The sequence below is a fragment of the Notamacropus eugenii genome, chromosome 5 (genome assembly GCF_028372415.1).
Source record: "Notamacropus eugenii isolate mMacEug1 chromosome 5, mMacEug1.pri_v2, whole genome shotgun sequence".
Classification (NCBI taxonomy): domain Eukaryota; kingdom Metazoa; phylum Chordata; class Mammalia; order Diprotodontia; family Macropodidae; genus Notamacropus; species Notamacropus eugenii.
This window is the reverse complement of record NC_092876.1, coordinates 459544818-459564443: the sequence shown is the minus strand read 5'-3', so window position 1 is coordinate 459564443 and position 19626 is coordinate 459544818. Positions and strand designations below refer to the sequence as shown.

At 39.1% G+C, this 19626-nt stretch overlaps 1 protein-coding gene across 7 annotated transcripts in view; it reads left to right on the top strand.

The window, feature by feature from the left end:
• Positions 1-19626, top strand: part of DCBLD2 (discoidin, CUB and LCCL domain containing 2) — a 115475-nt gene that overhangs the window by 15465 nt on the left and 80384 nt on the right. The gene's annotated exons all lie outside the window — the stretch shown is intronic.

Sequence of the window (19626 nt, the reverse complement as noted above, 5' to 3'; positions counted from 1 at the left end):
TCTGGGCATTTTCCTAGCCAGTTACTTGACTTCTGAGTGTCTTTTCCACACCCACCTCACCACCAGATCCAGTGCTTGGGGGCTGAGATTCAAATGCTGCTCCCCAGCCTCAGGGCTTTTGGCAGGGGAGGGGCTGCTATTCAATTGAGATTAAGTTCAGCTGCTCAGTTAGGGGCAGTTCCCTCAGGGGGTTTATGCGGAGACCTTCAACAATTGATTCGAGCTCCTGCCTGCTTTGGGAGCCCTTGTCCGTTGCTGCCTCCCCCGCTGCCCCCTGAGGCGGTCCCCACTCCCCTCTCGGCTAGCTGAAAAGACCCTCTCACTGACCTCCGTCACATGTGAGTGGAGGGACCTGTGCAGCCGCTGAAGATTCTGTCCCTGAAGCCTGTTCGGATCTGTTCCCCTTGGTGCCACGCGGCCGAGGCAGGGCTGGGCTCTGCTTCGGGTCTGGAGCGCAATGGACCTTTCATGTAGGTTTTTCAGGGCTCTCTGGAACAGAAATCTCTTCCACTCCGTTGTTGTGTGGCTTCTGCTGCTCTAGAATTTGTTGGGAGTTCTTCTTTACAGGTATTTTATGGGCTGTGGGTTAGGAGCTAGCATATGTGTATCTTTCTACTCCGCCATCTTGGTTCCTCCCCCGAGAAGTAGATTTATTAAAGGAAACATCAGTACATCTATTGAAAAAGTCCTCTAGTAGGAAGGCAGGAATTGGAGTGAAGAGGGAAGGAAGAGGAAAGAAACAAACATTTACTAAGCACCTATTACATCCCAGGCACTGTGCTAATAAGTATTTTGCAAATATCTCATTTATTCTTTACAGTAACCCTGGAGGATAGGTGCTGTTTGCCTTCTAAACTTTGTGACTTATAGAACACAATTGAATTCTTCTCCCTCACCTTTCAAATCTGTTGCCCTCTTAGTTACTTTGTCTCCTCAACTTGTCTTGCTTTACTCCCTTCAATCCACGTGGGTGTTACATAATGCTTGTCTTTGTCCTTTGTTCTCGAAGAGGACCATGGATGGCATCAAGATATTGACATGACTTGAAATTGACTTTGATTTGAGCGAGGGAGGGCTGTGCAAGGTCGCTAGCCTCATTTTCTCCTCCAGAGCCATCTGGGTCCACTGGCCTTATATTCATCAGGACAATTGGAGATGGCCTAGAATGCAATGTGGGACCCTGGCCATTTTAGGCTAAGGTCTTATCAGACCCTCACTTTGAGTGAGATACATCAGTTCAACAAATAGGCCTCTTTAAGTAGTTACTCAAGGGATGGCCCCTTTTAATAGAAGAAAAAGCAACAATAACAACAAAAATCAAACTGGGAGGGGAAGACCCTCAGGGTTCCTGGGTAAAAGAGAAACAGTTACTATTTAGTAATTACATAATATTTAATGTTTGTTGAATAATGTGCTATAAAACACGATTCTTTCCCAAGGAGTTGAGAATTTATTTGTTGAGTTTGAAATATGACACTACAGGAAACACTGAAATCACTATAATTTGATCAGTGGCTGAATCTAATCATTCTAAATTAGCTTCCCTTTTGCCACATCCCAAAACATAACATTTTTCTACAGTGCTTGAGTATTGCCAGCAGCATTCTCGCAGTACTCATCTGTATTGTGCATTTGAAGGATGACTATTAGATGAACCTTGGTGACAGTGGACTAATAGAAGTAATATAATATGCTATGATTTTTTTTTTGTGCATATAGACTTTTCTTTCTGTCTTTGACTTCTTTGGGGGTAGATGTCTAGTGCTACCTATATTTCTAAGGGAATCTCTTGTTTCAGAATCTCTCTAGGATGGTGTAATGCCAGTGAGATACTCATAGCAGCCACTGTGAACATGCATGCATTTTTTCAGTATAAATTTGCACAATATAATAAACTCTCTTCCTCAAAGGCAAAACCAAAATATTTATATGGGACATCATTAGAATACCAGGAGGTAAGATTTAACAGGGTACTTATCACTAACCCAGGGAGTGCCCAACATCTTAAATCTTCTTTCCATCAGGCCTCCCCACAAAAACAAGTTTCCCTAGATGAATTCCTTTCTCTGCTCATTCACAGCTTGCTTCTCTCTCTCTCTGTTTTGCCTGCTCTCATTCTCTGCTCATGCTTTTCCTCTCTCTCTCTCTCTCCTCCTTGGGCAAGCTTCTCTCAGTCCAAACTCCCTGTGACCACAGCCTGTTAATGGGTGGAGAAGATCTTCCTATTCTGTTAACATTACATTTGGCCCTGAGATCTTTCATGTCCATTACATAGACCAATGGGAGGGGTAACTTGTATCAACATAACTTGCATAACAATATAAAAGGGATAATACAAGAAACACGTAAAACAATATCTTAGGGTGGGGGCTTTCTCCCCTCAAATGAATGGGACCCAAAAATTCCTTGGGGTAAGGGGCAAAGATCTTGTTATCTTTTCTTTTTTCTTGTTTTTCTGCGCTAACCTCAGAGCTGTCTTTTTTCCTACCACCTGATACTTTTTAACTTGCTTTTATAAAGGGAAGTTCTGAACCTGTAGCATAGAAAGAGTCTCATGCAAATCAGGTAACTCCTTTTTCAACTAGACCTTTTCCTCTAGCAATTTGTCTCTACTTTTACATATAATATGATAACTTATTAACAACACCAATGTCTTCTACTCCCTGCCATTTCTTTCCCCAGTTCCATTGATATTCTATGCAAACATCTCTCTCAGTTGATGAGTTCTCCCTTCTGTAGCCTTGGTTCACAGTTTTCTCAAAGTCCTGGGCTTTTCAGGGAGGAATAAGGTAAAATTTCCCAGCCCAGGATACCTGTTTCCTTCCCTAGAGCCTTCCTGTTTCCAAGTAGAGATTTTACATTTTGGCATCTTCATCACCATTTGTAAGGCCAATGTGATCCCTATAGCAGCTGTTGTGAATATGCATGTATTTCCAGTATAAATTCTCAAAATATAATAAACTCTCTTCTTCAAAGGTAAAACCAAAATATTTATTTAGAACATCATTAGAATACAAGGAATTAAGATTTAACAGGGTATTTATCACTAATCCAGGGAGTGCCCAACATCTTAAACCTTCTTTCTGTCAGGCCTCCCTACAAAAACAAGTTCCCTTAGACAAATTCCTCCTTTTGCCCATTCATAGCTTGCTTCTCTCTCCTCCTTGGGCAAGCTTCTCCTAGTCTGAGCTCCATGTGACCTAGACTCCATGTGACCACAGGCCTCTTAATGGGTGAGGAAGGTCTTCCAATTTTATTAACATTGCAGATGGTCATTATAGAAGTAAAAATCTGTTTTTCTGAGAGAAAACCTCTAGGAATTATTGCATAGTAAAACTTTAAAATTTTGAAATTCTTATAGTAGAGTTCACTTCTGTTATTCAAGGGAACTAAAGTTTTAGCACTATTTTGGACTGGTTTTTGATCAATGAGATTTATTCCTTATAGTTAAGTACCTAGTAAAAGAAGGAAACAGCAAAAGTAATCTGCTTCTTTTTCTATAAAATCACTTAAAGTGCAAAAATTTGCATCTGTAGAATGTTAACCATAGGCTTCATAGAATTAGAAATGGAAGAGGCCTTTGAGTACATCTAATCCAGATGAGGAACCTGAGGCTCAGAGACCTTAAATGATTTATCTAAAGTCATACAGATTACTAAAGATCAACGCCAGGTTTTGAATTCTAGGTATTCTGACTACAGACTGAGTGATTACTGAACCATGTTTCCTTCCACTGTAGTTAATAACTAAATAAAATAACCTGTTGGAGGACTTTTGACTGGGTTATCAGATTTCTCTTTATTCTTTAGTGGAGACCTTAGATTTAGAGCTGGAAAGACCTCAGAGGGCATCTAGTTTAATCCCTTGAGAGAGGCATAAGGATTTGATACTAAGAAGTGATGCTAATATATAGTAAGTACTTGGTGAAGATTTAAGTAATGAATCATTTTGAATTTTTCTACTAGTAGTTATTGGTTTTCACTGAACCATCTGTATTGTCTGCTAACAGAATAAGATTTTCTGGATTAAAATCTGCTGTCAGATTGGGGACCCAAATCCATGACTTTGACCCTGTTGAAATTCAGGGATGGGAGAAGGATTTTACTGATAAGAGGGCCAGTGTCCCACAAAAAAAAGTAAGTTAAAAAACTATATACTACTAGAAGGGGATTTAATTTATGGTTTTCTATCCCCTTAGAGAAATATAACACTTTTTATTCACTTTTAGAATTAAGAACAAGGAGCATAAAATTTTACTCACTATAACAGCAGATCCCCTTGGGTACAATTATTCTGTGGCTTGTAGCAGCAGTAACCAAAGTAATGTTGTCCTAAGGGCTTGATGAAACCAAATTAGCATCTGAATGCGGACCCTAAGCTTGAGGCTTCCTTCCTTAGTCTAACGTTACAATTTTTTCTTTTACTTCTAAGTATCTTCTGCTATTCTGGAGTGCCATATACTGCAAAGCATGCTTTGTCACTAAGGATTGCAATCAGATGTGTTTAATGACTGTGTTGTGGAAGAAACTAAGACGTCTGGAGAATTATCCCGTAGGATACTGCTTTGAACACGTACATTTTAATAAAATTTATTCATCCTATTACATTTGAGTTTACTTGAAAATATAAAGAGCTTAGACTCAAGCAGTTAACTGTCCATTTGCTAGCATCCATGCCACTTAAACCATTATCTGGTTAATTTTACTTTATAGAAAACTTTTTAAAATGTAAGAATATTCTAACTTATTTAGTGCAACAAATTGGAGACTGTTTTTATTTCAGTTTTCTACTGCATGTCAGCGAGGAAGGAATGAACTCCACGTATTTCAGTACATTCTTGGCATTACTTATGGACTGTTCATATGCTCCTCCTGTAAGCTTTTGAAAGAGCTAGATATGTTTAAATGATTGTCTTCATCATGCATGTAAAAAGGCCCTATTTCCATCTGTTCTGGCAGTGTTTTGTTAAGCAAATACTTTGTATTAGAGAGAAAGGTTAGAAAGATTTGCATGTATTACCTGTTCACTCAACAAGCATTTATTAAGTATCTACTGTATCCCAGAAACTGGAGACACAGAGGCAAAAACCAAAAAGTCTTTGCCCTCAAGTAACTTGTATTCTACCGAGGGAAACAACATGTAAGTAAGTACAAACTATATGTAAGAGCAAATAAAAGTTATATTGGCTGAATGCTAGGCACTAGCAGCTATGGGAATCAGGAGAGGTCTCACGCGGGAGGCTTGAGCTGAGCTGAGCTTTGAAGGAAGATAGGAACTTTAATAAATACAGGTGAGGAGGGAGTATATTCTGTGGGGTGGAGGCAGTGAATTAGGGTTACTCACTCCAACAAACTGAATGAAACTTCTTCTGTGTGCGCGCATGTTCTAAAACAAAGAGGTGAAGGTTCCCCTACTCATTTAATTTTCTTCATTTTGTAGCAAAAACCTCTTCAAAAAAGTGAAATAATTCAATAATTTAACAAAATATCACACAAAAAAGCGTGATAACTCACTTTACTTGCTTGAGGAAAGGAAAAGAAAAACCATAATAAGATTTATATGTCCAAATGGATTTTATTGAAAGATATTCTTTACAATCACTGTGGTCTTCCAAATCTATATCCAGATTGGGGGACTGGGGTACTGGTATAGTTCCAAACGATCTCAAAATGGCTTCCCAGCCTTCCTCTTTTGTATAGGAAAAAACCTTATCTCCATTGTGGTAGACGTTCTTCCTCCTTTCCTGGAGGCCCAGTTTGGTACTTGGAAGGGAACATGGTGCTGCCTTGCTGCAAGGTCTTTGCTTTGGTATCTGAATGCAGTAACCTTTTAAGGGGCATCAGAAAATGGGACTGGATTGCTAACAAAAGGGATATGGATGCTATTATATGAGTCTCCAAAGTCTGGGTGCAGTTTTAAGTTGTAATCATTTAAGTACCTTAAGCTTTAATAGATTAAAACTGCACCCAGACTTTGGAGACACCCTGTACGTGGTTACAGGTGCTATGGGGCCATTTGGGAGCAGGGGGTCGCCTATCAATGAAACTATAATTGGAGGAGTTAAGAGGAGGTGAACCTTTTGGTCTAGTTTTAGGGAATAGAGCAAAAGAAGGGATAAGCAGTTACAACCACACAGATTTACAGTGAGTATGTCACTTATTCAATAAAACTCTAATAAACTTCCTGGGGAAGTTATGAAAGTTGCAACCTTGTCCTGTACAGCAAGAGACAGGGCTTGTTTAGACCAGGCTTGTTTATTGCTTAGCTCAGCTTATTGTCTAATCCAGGATATGCTCAATTTACTGATCCCAGAGACCTTCTAAGTCTCAGAGTCAGCATATCTTGCTTCATATTGAAATTGTGTGCCCTATTTGGAGAGAAGCTTTGTGTTCACAATTTGGGGCCAGTCTCATTTCCCTGTCTTCCCTGTAACTGGAGCTTGAACCCTATAAATGTGTTACCCATAGAGGCTCCTGAGTTGGTCATATATTTAGGCACTCCCTTCTGCCAGAAAACTTAATAATTTTTTTCCCTCAAACTTTCTAAGCCTGTAATTCATTCTCAGCTGACAATTTCATATCAGAAGTGGAATTCCTCAGGGTTACTCTAAGCAGCCCTCCAAGACTGTGAACATTGGGTGAGTCTCTGGGACCAGGGAAGTTAGAATGACCTACATAGGATGGATTGACACTCAGAGAGTATCTTAGGGTTCAGGAGGAATACAGTCAGGTTTCCCCTGGCTCCAGACTATCTCATAACTGGGGATTCCAGATGACCAGAAAGCTTGGGGTCTGTGTGATCCTTTGACATGGGAGCTACTGAGGACAGGTTAGAACTAGTCAGGCCATTGTTATCCACAGGTCGTCTCAGGTTGATCACCTAAGGGTTCTGGTAGCAGCTGCAATCTGTTCAATTTGGCCATTCATCCAAGAGATTTAGCTCGCTCTCTATCTCTGTGTGGCAGCCTCTCTCTGCATCCCCCTCTCGTGCATACTCTTGTACTCTTGCTCTCTGTATATCTTGCTCTCCTCCCCTATCTTCCCCTTAACCTTCCCTTGACTATAAAATATAAACCAGACTGAGATTATATGCTGGTTGGTAGCTTCACTGATAGCCTGATACGCATGGCATCATCTAGGTTGTAACCCAACAGAAGGGACCTTTTTTATCAAATATTTGTATCTTGTCTTATTCTGATACTCTTTTAGTTGATTTGAGTCACTTTGATGACTTGTTGTTCAGTGTGATATTACATTCATTCACTTAGGACAACCTCAGAATTATGAGGGCAATTTGAAGTGTATTATTCCATTGAGTTGTTGACCAAGACCAGGCACTCTCAGGCCAAACACCTGAACTGCAAAGACAGGGACTCCTTTTCTTTCTCCTCTCTTTATCCTCCTTTTGATTTTCCCAGGAAATTCCCTGTCTTAGTATATCTTTGATATTGTCTGTGGATTCTTTTTGCTCTTTTGTGGAATCAATCTAGCTCTAAGATCTCTCTGGGAATGACTGAGGAGATGTTTTAGCTTTATGGCCTGCACACTATGAAATCTATTTCACAGTGGCATGTTTATACCAGGGATGATCCTACTTTGCAGTTCCCTATGGAAGGCTCCTCTGAATAATAAAAATGAGTTCATGTGAAAGGAGCAATCCAAACCAATGCCCTCACCAGATAAACACTTATTTTCTCTGATGTGAAAAAGCAACCAAGAAGAAAATTCAGTCAGTTGTTTGTAGTCTCGAGGAAAATAAAAGAGGGCTTAAGGAGGAGGCCGCTAGACTAAAAAAAGAAAATGACTAATTTGAAGGACCGGCTGAAAAATAAAGAGGCTATTACTGACATATGCCACAGAAGTCTGTGAGGCACCTGCTCTGAGTGCCCTAGCTCCTTGCCCACTGTACCCCATAATTCTAAAGACCCTACCCCATTCCCCAAGGACCTCCTGGGTCTATGGTTGGGACTGGGGAGGATAACTCCTACCCCTCAGGCCCTCAACCCCTCCAAAAATTGAGTCCTTGGATATTATAGGACATAGCAGAACCATAAGTGATCCCTGGCACTCATAAACTCTGGCGTAAGGCTATAAAACTGAGTATCCTTTGACCCAGCTACTAGGTCAATATCCCAAAGAGATCAAAAGAAAAGAAAAGGATCTGTAAATACAAAAATATTTATAGTAGTTTTCATCAATTGGGGAAAAGTTGAATAAGTTATGCTACTTGATGGAGATGGAATACTATTGTGCTGTAAGAAATGATGAAGGAGATGGTTTCAGAAAAACCTGGGAAGCTTGTATGAACTGATGCAAAGGGAGAAGAGTAAAGCTAGAGCAGTGTAACAGCAGTATTATACTAATCACAAACTCTGAAAGACTTAGCTGTTCTGATTAATACAGTGATCCACAACACTTCCAAAAGACTCATGATGAAAAATGCTATCCCCCTTCACAGAGAGAATTCATGGACCGAGTGCAGGTTAAATTGTATTTTTTCTTTTTCTTTTTTATTCTTTACAACATTGCAAATGTGAAAATATGTTTTGCATGACTTCATATATAATGGTATCATATTTTTTGCCTTCTCCATACGTGGGGGAGGGATAGGGAAAATTTGGAATTGGTAATAATTTTTTCCCATTGTATTTTTTTATTTTGTTGAACATTTCCCAATTACCCAGTTATATTTTATTATTTTTTAAATTAATTTATTTGTTTTCAGTTTTCTACAATCACTTCCATATATCTTAGATTTTTCCACCTTCCTTCCCCGCTCCATCCCCAAGATAGCATGCAATCGTATATAGGTTCTGCACATACATTCTTATTAAATACATTTTCACCTTAGTTATGTTGCATAGAAGAATTAAAATGAATGGGAGAAGCTATGAAAAACAAAATGTAACACAAGAGAAAATCCCGTTCCATAGTTCTTTCTCTGGATGTGTAAGGCATTTTGCCTTAAGAGTCCATTGGGAATTTTTTAGGTCCTTGCATTGCTCTGAAGGGCTAAGTCTACCAGAAAAATTCCTTGCACGCTGTGGTTGTTGCTGTGTACAAAGTTCTCCTGGTTCTGCTCCTTTCACTTAGCATCAGTTCATATAAGTCCTTCCAGGCCTTTCTGAAGTCTTCCTGTTCATCATTTCTTATAGCACAATAGTATTCCATCAACGTAAGCCTTCTTAAAGCCAAAGAAAAACAAAGTTTATTAATGATTTGCCATATTGGGTTGACTCTTAAGGAGCCTAAGCATTTGTAACGCTTGCATTATTAACAAGCGGGCCAGATACAATCTCAGCTAGACAGAGTCAGACCTGGATTGAATCTGAGTGGTAATAAATTTTTTAAAAAATGTAATTCAAGACAGATTAAAGTTAGCAGCATTGGAGAGGTTGTGGTGGAGGCTCTCCTTGGGGGCCTTGTGAGGCTAGGTTTGAAGAAGAGCCAAGTCAACCAACATGGTGAAGGGAAGAGGGAAGTAGAGAGGCAGAAGGAAAAAAGGCAAAGATAAGAAAGACAAGAAACTGACAAAAAGAGATGAAACAGAATTAGAGAGAGCCAGGGCTAATGTTGCCTTTTGGGAGGCCAGATTGGAAGTCTCTGAAATATCTTAGGCTGGGTATCGTGAGGCTGTTCAGAGATTGGCACAAAGTAATGAGATCTTGAAGAGGCAGCAGGACAAAATGGAGAAGGATACAGTGGTTGTATTAAGCTGTATAAAGAGTCAAGATTCAGAAAAAGATCTTTTGACTGAAAGACTGAAACAAGAATTATTTAATGCAAAGGCCAAATCTGAGATTGATAAGGAAATAATGTGAGAACGCTGCTTTGTAAAAATTAATGGGTTGGAGGGGCAATACAATCAAAAACCCAAAGGAATTGGCTTGATTCAGATAGAACTGAAAACAATAAAGCAGTTCCAAAAGAGGAAAACTCAAATAGAAAGAGAATTAGAAGAGGCTGGAAATATGACCAAATGCTTTCTGGTTGACCGCTGCTGTGATGATGATGCGAGAGAAGAGACGGAAGAAGAAGAGGAAGTAGAAGAGAAAGATAAGAAGAGTATGAAGAAAAGAGGAAGATAAGGATTCCTGCCTTGCCCAGGAGGCTGTGGCTGTTTGTGAGAGACTTGAGGACACAGACTGCCCCTTCCTTGAAGGTCTTTATATTACTGGACCAAAGACAATCAGGTAACTCCTACGTACCCCCTCAACTTACTGTTGGATATTGTGGAATGAATGTTCACGTAAATATATCCTTCCTATTTAGGGAGTCATTCATCACTTGCAGGAATGCCGATCTAAAGAAAAAATAAGAGAGGGGAAAAACTAGGTCATGAGCTGATGTTGTGGGGGCCAGAAGACCAGAATGTCATGAGGAGTTATACCAATGTAGAGAAGCAACTCTATTTCTTTGATAAGTTAATGAATCTCATTAGAAGTTTACCTCATACAGACAATAATTTCTTCAGTATGAGGGAGAATTTCTGTGAATATGTAAAGAAGAATGAAATATTGTTGAAGTTCTCCATTTCACATCTTCAGGAGATCATAGAACTTGACTTAAACCCTTTGCCCCCAGACGTAGAGCCTATCCTTGGGAGAGAAAAACATTCACAGACCAGTTAGCATGCCTCTAAAGTCTAAGGGAGTGTATGCTATGCTGGAAAAGCTTTCAAAGAAATTGAATAAACTCATGCAATGCTGAGAGAGCTTGAGGAAGAGTGTTCTGGTCATTCTGGGAAAATGGCCAGCAAAAGCAGCAATGACTTAGGCTGCAGCTTGTGTCTGACCCTCTCAGATTCCATCAATTGGTCATTGCCTTTTTACAGGACTGTGAGGATGAATCATTGGAGCAGTGTTGCCACAAAGACCCATGTGTCGCCCCGTGTGGCCTGTTACTCCAATCTGTACCAAACGCTGACCCTCTGTGCCCAGCAGCTCAAAGATTCACTGAAGTCATTGATAGTTCTATTTTTTTAATTTAATTTAATTTTTTTTATTATTTTTAATGGTTTACAATCGCTGCCATAAAATTAAGATTTTATCCCCTCCACACCTACCCCCCACTATCCCCCTCCCCCACCACGACCGCATACAATTCTGTATAGGTCCTATATATACTTTCCTATTGAGTACATTTTCACTATAGTCATGTTATGTAGTCGAACTAAAATAAATGGAAGAAATCATATAACAAATCAAAACATGATACACAAAAACACGCATACACACGAACATGATCTGCTACATTCTGCAAATGACTTCCATATTTCTTTCTCTGAGTGTGGAAGGCATTTTGCCTTAGAAATCCACCATTGGGATTTTTTTTTTTTTTAATAAGTTCTTGCATTATTACGAAATTCCAAGTCTACCAGAAAAAACTCTCGCACACTGTGGTTGTTGCTGTGCACAGAGTTCTCCTGGTTCTGCTCCTTTCACTCAGCATCAGATCATATAAGTCCTTCCAGGCCTCTCTGAAGTCTTCTTGTTCATCATTTCTTATGGCGCAATAGTACTCCATTACATTCATAGACCATAGTTTATTCAGCCATTCCCCAATTGATGGACATCCCCTTAATTTCCAGTTTTTGGCCACCACAAAGAGTGCTGCTATAAATATTTTTGTACATGTGGGACCCTTTCCCATTTTTATGATCTCTTGTGGATACAGTCCTAGTAGCGATATTGCTGGGTCAAAGGGTATGCACATTTTTGTAGCCCTTTGGGCATAGTTCCAAATTGCTCTCCAGAATGGTTGGATGAGCTCACAGCTCTACCAACAATGAATTAGTGTTCCAGCTCTCCCACATCCTCTCCAGCATTTATCATTTTCTTGTTCTGTCATGTTTGCCAATCTTATAGGTGTGATGTGGTACCTCAGAGTTGTTTTGATTTGCACCTCTCTAATCAAAAGTGATTTAGAGCATTTTTTCGTATGATTATAGATATCTTTAATTTCTTCCTTTGAAAATTGCCTGTTCATATCCTTTGACCATTTATCAAGTGGGGAGTCATTGATAGTTCTAAGAAGATAGTGGAGACATCAGAGAGGCAACAGCTAGAGAAATACCATTGGGACTGAAACAATTACACGATGACCTTGTTCCCCAAAATGGAACAGCTGAAACAGAAACACGGGTTCTTCAGAGGGCCTCTGTGGAACACAGTGAGAAGTATGGCAGAAGCTAAGAGGCTGTCACAGAGTTCTGTAGGTCATGGCTGCCATTTTGGATTGGAAGGAGAGGGTAAAAGCTTTAGATATGAGGGAAGTTTTTCAAACTGTTATCAAGGAATGAAAAACAGGTGTAATTGACTACAGGTACTTTTCCAGAATAATGAACGACTAGTGTTGGAAAGATTGGTATTTGAGGAAGCTGTTGTCAAAACCGTTTGCTTCTTCTAACTGCCCCCCCCCCCCATTACTTTCCATTTCAGTTGAGGTGCCGTCATTTTTCCAGTCACTCAGATGCACAACCGAAGAGTCGTTCTCTCCTCTCAGGTTGTACTTGTTGATTGCTTTGAAAAATATTGACATGAAGACCTCCATGATTATTCTCAAAGTCTTGCTTTAATTTTTTAAATCAAACTTCATTTTTTAAATGATGCTTGCAAAAAATGGAAAGTGTCAAGCTGCCCTTGCTAATTTGTGAAATTAACCTGTTGTGGGAATGCTTTGCTTCTTAAAAAAATTATCATCAGCCTCTCCAGGTAAATGTGTGTAATCAAGTAGCATTACCTATAAGTCCTTAGGAGGCTCATCCTGAAAACACTTTTAGGGAGCTTAATTTTCAGATTTTAATTGTTTAATGTCTATGGTCTTCCACTTTATTTAGGAGACTTGAAGTTCTTAGAGACTGTGCCACTGGCACGTGGGTTTTGATAGGCCCTGCTATGGGCTGAGCTGGGAGGCTCCTTACCGTGGGGGCAGAACTAATTCATAAAAAGGTTTTTGGAATGGCATTCCATAAAACAGGTCTGTTTGTTTTTTGGACTGGACCCCCAGTTTCATTGGTCTAGTGGATTCCTGGGCAAGAACATTCCCCAAACCAGTGCAAATCAGCTACTATTTTATCATTTGTAATCTCAAGGAGTTTAACAGGTCTTCAGTGAGGTGAAGTGCTTTGCCCATGCTTATAGGTGCAGAAATCTGAAGCAAACTCTCCATTCACTAGAGCATCTGCTTTTCACAAAGCAGAAAAAGTACAAAGTAGCCCTCAGTCCTGTGAGATTGCTTTCTGCTTCCTCAGGAATGGTGGGAGAAAAGGAAGTAGAATATTCTAAGAAACATGAAGTTCTTTTGACCATTTGCAGACATTAATTACTGTTGTTCAGTTGTTTCAGTCATGTCCAACTCTTTGTGACCCCATTTGGAGTTTTCTTGGTAAAGATACTGGAGTGGCTTGCCATTTCTTTTTCCAGCTAATTTTACATATGAGGAAATTGAGGCAAACAGGATTAAGTGACTTGTCTAGGGTCATACAGCAAGTAGATGTCTGAGGCCAGATTTGAACTCAGGAAGACGCATCTTTCTGACTCCAAGTCTGGCACTGTGTCTACTGTGCCACTTAGCTGCCAATTTAATTATGACTATCCTTAATTTAACCACAGGATCATAGATGTGGAGCTGGAAGAGATCTCAGAGACCATCCAGTCCAACCTTCTTATTTTACAGGTGAAAAAACTGAGATTCAGGGAGGTGAAGAAAAAACAATTCACACAGGTAAATGGCCAAGACAGGAGTTGAACATTGTCCTCTCAGTCCAGAGCAAGTGTTCCTTCCATTGTACCAAACTCATGTTTGGTGCCCTACGGGATAGAAGAAAATGTTTCCATGTTTATGTTTCCATTATAGAAGAAACTAAAAAGCATAAAGATGTTGCCAATAAATGGGAAGATAAAAATTATCAAAGATTTGATGAGTAGTTTGGGTAGTGTTGATTTTATCACAAAATCAAAGGCAACCAGAAACATCATTTCCTGTGTGGGATTGGCCATCTTACCTTGCAGTGCTCAAGGTGAACAGAAACAGACAGGCCATCACGAGTACAGTATTCTGCAGTGTATATGCCAAGGTATGTCATAATTGAGGTGGACAAATTCTGTGATGAATATGACAGATTTTACTATTTACTAAACTGTTAATGTGAGAGTGTGCAAAGGAGAGGACAGCCAAACTTATTAGAAAAAAATAGTTAAGGATCAGGAAATGAAAAAGGTCAAATGCTTATAGACAATGTAAAAGTAGTATAATCATTTACAACATAAAGTGTAATTGTAGAAGCCCTCCTTCGTCATAGCTATACGTTTATTCATTTTGCTTAGGTTGTCCTTCTAAAGGGACAGGTTAGTTGATCTTCCTAATACTACTGGAAATCTAAAAGATACCAGCTAGAAAACACATCCTGGGTTCTAGTGGTTTTTTTTGACTTGTAGTCAAAACTGTTTTATGGTGGCATTATATTCACATTTGTGTAGGAAGATCTTTCAAGAGGAATTTTCCCTAAGCATTAGTTTTCTGTCAGTTAAATCTTTAATCTGTTTTAATTTGCTTGTCTTTTACTAGAAACCCTTCTCACCTGCTAATCAATAACTAGGTCTAGTGACAAATTTGCATTCTGTGTTGTGGTTTCCACAACAATCATCTCTGATCCATCTGCTCTTCATGATTGGCTGCCTTTTCCAGCTACAGCTGCTTAAAGGTATTATGGGCAACTTTAAAGATCTTCAAGGATAATTTTTATTTTAAGGAACTTTCTTTTGCTTTTGAGCTGACTTCAGAACCTAAGATAAGCTTTGAGCTCTATGGATAGCACTGAATAATATCACACGAACATAAATTGGTTGCATGTCTTAACAGACAAGAAAGGATTGGTTATAAAGAAATCATTTTTGTATATAGTAAGATTATTGACTAGTATAGCAGAGGTCAAAGTACAAAATGAGAAGAAAAGGTAAGGATGGGATGAAGGCATTTTATGGAATTACATCATCTCTAACTTCAACTTTTAAATAAACTGTGGCTTTTGAAAATGGAAAATGGACAAAAAAGAGAAAATGACTTATTTTCATTTTTGGAGGTTTAACTAATCTAAAATAGTTTCCCAACGAGGGGTCCAAAAGAACCTAGGAACTGCCTTATGCGGAAAACACTTGGCCTTTTTTTGAAACGGAGAGAAGAGAAGAAGCCAAGGAGAATACTGGTCAGCGCCACGGTCCACACACTTACTGTGCAACAGTATGAGGAGCTTGTTGGACGTATCATTTCTTAAATTATTGAGAAGCAGTAGAGGGAAAACTAAGTCTGTAGAGACAATTTCTGGGTAAGATGATGACGTGAAAGTTCATAGAGGTGCCTAGCTGTCACATATGTACTTTGGCAAAGATGTGTGAAGGATATCAGATCAAATAATGATAAAAACAATCTAAAGAAAAATAAGTTAGCTCTTTTTGTCCATCCCAGACAAAAAGACAGAGGCAGGTCCACTTTGGGGGAAACAGACCTCCCAGCACAACCCACAAGAACACAGGTAATCAGACTGGCAATCTGCCTGCACTCAGGAATGCTCCATGGGGACCTGAAGCCCAGAGCCTTCTGACTAGGACCCTGCTGGGGACCAAGCTCCTGTCATGCAGTCAGCATGGAGGTTCCATGTCGGTCTGTGCCTCTGAGCAAGGATGCTCCATGGGAGCCAGGACCCCTTGATGTGGTGATTGTAGATGCTTTAAGGCAGTGTCCCATTCAAATAGAAACAGATATTTGCACCCTTGAATGTTGCCATCAGAGTTTGACATCCTTGCTCCAAGGGGCCTATGGTATGATGCCTACTTTGAATCAGCCCTATTAGCATTCTTAGTACAGACACACCTTTGGAGGTCAAAGCCAGCGTCCAGAGCCTAGGAAATTGGGGACAGGACCCACAGGGTCTGACCATCCCATCTGAGGTTTCAGGAAGAAGCAGAGTCTGGCCTTGGCACAAAGTCCCAAGTAGGAACCGAGGCTAGAGTTGAGTAAATAGAAAACACTGTATATAGTAAAGAAACTCAATGGATGAAGAGACCCACATAAATCCAGAAGGACAGTATAACTCCGCAACAAACCTGGGTAGAGTCTTGGGAGGAGGAGGGAGAAATGACTTGACTAGAAGGATTTAAAGAGTAGCTAGAAGAAATAAAGATGTTTAAAATGAAATTAGAAGTGAAATGAGGGCTCTTGAAGGAAGAATTGGGAAGAGATTAAATAGCCTAGGACATAAAGTAGAAACATTTATCCAAGTATCAAGGTCGCTGAAAATCAGAATTGAGTTAACAGAACTTAGTGACTTCAAGAGACAATAAAAAAATATTAGAACAAAATCAAAAGATTGAAAAAAATAGAAGAAAATTTAAGGTGCCTGCTGTCAGGTCAGCAAGAAATCATTGTTTAAACAGAAACCTAAATATTTTATTTTAAGACATAATAATAGAAAACTACAAATTTACTAGGACTTGAAGGCAAATAGAAAACAGGAAGGAACCATCTGTTCCCTCTTGAAAGAAACAACAAATTGAGAACTTTCAGGAATGTCGTAAGGAAAATTTAGAGCTTTCCGGTCAAAGAAAAAGTATTGCAAACAACCAGAAAGAAAATTTACAGGTACCAAGTAACTGTAGTCTGGATCATGTATAACTTGATTAAAACTACTATGCAGGAGAGAAATTTTTAATATGATACTCCGAAGGGCAGAAGATAAAAGCTTACAACCAAGGCAAAACTGTTTAATCTATGGGGGAAAAATGGATCATTAATAGAATAGAGGACTTTCAGCCATTCATGATGAAAGACCAGAGTTCAGTAAAATCTTTGAAATATAACTACACACTTAACTGAACCAGACAGGAGTGGTTTGAACACACACACACACACATACACACACACACACACACACACACACACACACACACACACACACACACTTACACAGATGCACACATTTACCATGTTCAGTGTAGAAATACATTAACTCAATGGGAAACAGGTGGAAACTGAAGAGAGGCATGCTTAAGAGGCAGAGTGCCTGGAGTTACCCAAATATAGAGTATTATATGAAGCATCTGTGATTTTATAAGTGAAGATTTCAGTCTGCCTCAGCACTAATCCTTAGCATTCAAATGACTTGTCAGCTAGCAAGTGTCAGAAATTAATTTGAACCCATGTTCCTAGCTCTAGTCCCGTCACTCTGTCTACTTTTTGGCCAAGTATGTACCGAAGAAATCTGGCAGAGGCAACATAATTCTGAAGGCACCAAAGGGTGAATTTTCAGGACATCTGAAGGAATACAAAAGATCATACATATATGGTTTATCAAAATATGGTTTATAACATTAGCAGCTACCAACCTGTATGCTTATTTTCTCTCTTTAAAATCTAAAATATTCATAAAACAATCTGTTCAGATGTTGAAAATATTTTTTTTTATTTTGTAATGTTTAACAATCACTGCCATACAATTGAGATTTTATCCCTCCCCACCTACTCCCCACTACCCCCCTCCCTCCCCACGACTGCATACAATTCTGTATAGATTCTACATATACTTTCCTATTGAGTATATTTTCACTATAGTCATGCTATGTAGTCAGACTAAGATAAATGAAAGAAATCGTATAACAAATCAGAACATGATACACAAACACATACACATACACAAACATGATCTGCTACAATATGTGAGTGACTTCCATATTTGTTGAAAATATTTTTGATGAAAAACACAAGCAAGAAACAAAGGTTTTTGAAGATTTCTTTTCATGACAGACTATATAGTTGCACAAAGAATTATATACTATTCTTTGATAAATACAGATTATTCTTTTTTTTATTAATTAAATAATTTTTAGTTTTCAGCATTCACTTTTGAGTTCCAAATTTTCTCCCCATCTCTCCCCTCCACCCATCCCAAGGCATCATGCATTCCAATTATCCCTTCCCACAGTCTGCCCTCCCTTCTATCACACCCCTCTCTTTTATCATCCCCTTCCCTTCTGTTTTCTTAGGGCAAGGTAGATTTCTATACCCCACTGCCTGTACATCTTATTTCCCAGTTGCATGTAAAAGCAATTTTTAACATTCATTTTTAAAACTTTGAATTCCAACTTCTCTCCCTTCCTCCCTCCCCACCCATCCCCACTGAGAATGCAAGCAATTTGATATACTTTATACTTGTGTGGTCATGCAAACACTTCCATAACAGTCATATTGTGAAAGATTAACTATATTTCTCTCCATCCTATCCTGCACCCCATTTATTCTATTCTCTCTTTTGACCCTGTCCCTCCACGAAAGTGTTTACTTCTAATTACTCTCTCTTCCCATTTGCCCTCCCTTCTGTCATCCCCCCCACCCTCTACTTATTTCCTGCCCCCCATCTTCCTGTAGTGTAAGACAGATTTTCATACCAAATTGAGTGTGCATGTTATTCCCTCCTTAAGCGAAATGCAATGAAAGTAAGGTGCATTCTTTCCTTCTCACCTCCCTCCTCTTCCCCTCTACTGAAAAAGCTTTTTCTTGCCACTTTTATGTGAGAGAGAATTTACCCCATTCTATTTCTCTCTTTCTCCTCCCAATATATTCCTCTCTCACCCCTTAATTTCATTTTTTTAGATATCATTCCTTCATATTCAACTCACCCTGTGCCCTTTCTCTATATGTATATAAACTCTCCAACTACCCAACTACTCAAGAGTTACAAATATTATCTTTCCATGTAGGAATGTAAGTAGTTCAACTTCAGTAAGTCCCTTATGATTTCTCTTTTCTGTTTACCTTTCAATGCTTCTCTTGATTCTTGTGTTTGAAAGTTAAATTTTCTATTCAGCTCTGGTCTTTTCATCAAGAATGCCTGAAAGTTCCCTATTTCATTGAAAGACCATTTTCCCCTGAAGGATTACACTCAGTTTTGCTGGGTGGGTGATTCGTGGTTTTAATCCTAGCTCCTTTGACCTCTGGAATATCACATTCCAAGCCCTGTGATCCCTTAATGTGGAAGCTGCTACCTTATGTTATCCTGATTGTGTTTCCACAGTACTCGAATTGTTTATTTCTGGTTGCTTGCAATATTTTCTCCTTGGCCTGGTAGCTCTGGAATTTGGCTCCAATATTCCTAGGAGTTTTCCTTTTGGCATCTCTTTCAGGAGGCAATCAGTAGATTCTTTCAATATCTGTTTCACCCTCTGGTTCTAGAATATCAGGACAGTTTTCCTTGATAATTTCTTGAAAGATGATGCTAGGCTCTTTTTTTTTTTTTTTATCATAGCTTTCAAGTAGTCCCATAATTTTTACTTTGTCTCTCCTGGATCTGTTTTCTAGGTCAGTTGTTTTTCCAATGAGATATTTCACAGTCTGCTATTTTTTCATTCCTTTGGTTTTGTTTTATATTTCTTGATTTTTCATAAACTCATTAGCTTCCATCTGATCCATTCTAATCTTTAAGGAATTATTTTCGTCAGTGAGTTTTTGGACCTCCTTTTCCATCTGACCAATTCTGCTTTTTAGGGCATTTTTTATCTCATTGGTTTTTTGGATCTCTTTTGCCATGTGGGTTAGTCAGTTTTTTAAGGTGTTATTTTCTTTAGCATTTTTTAGG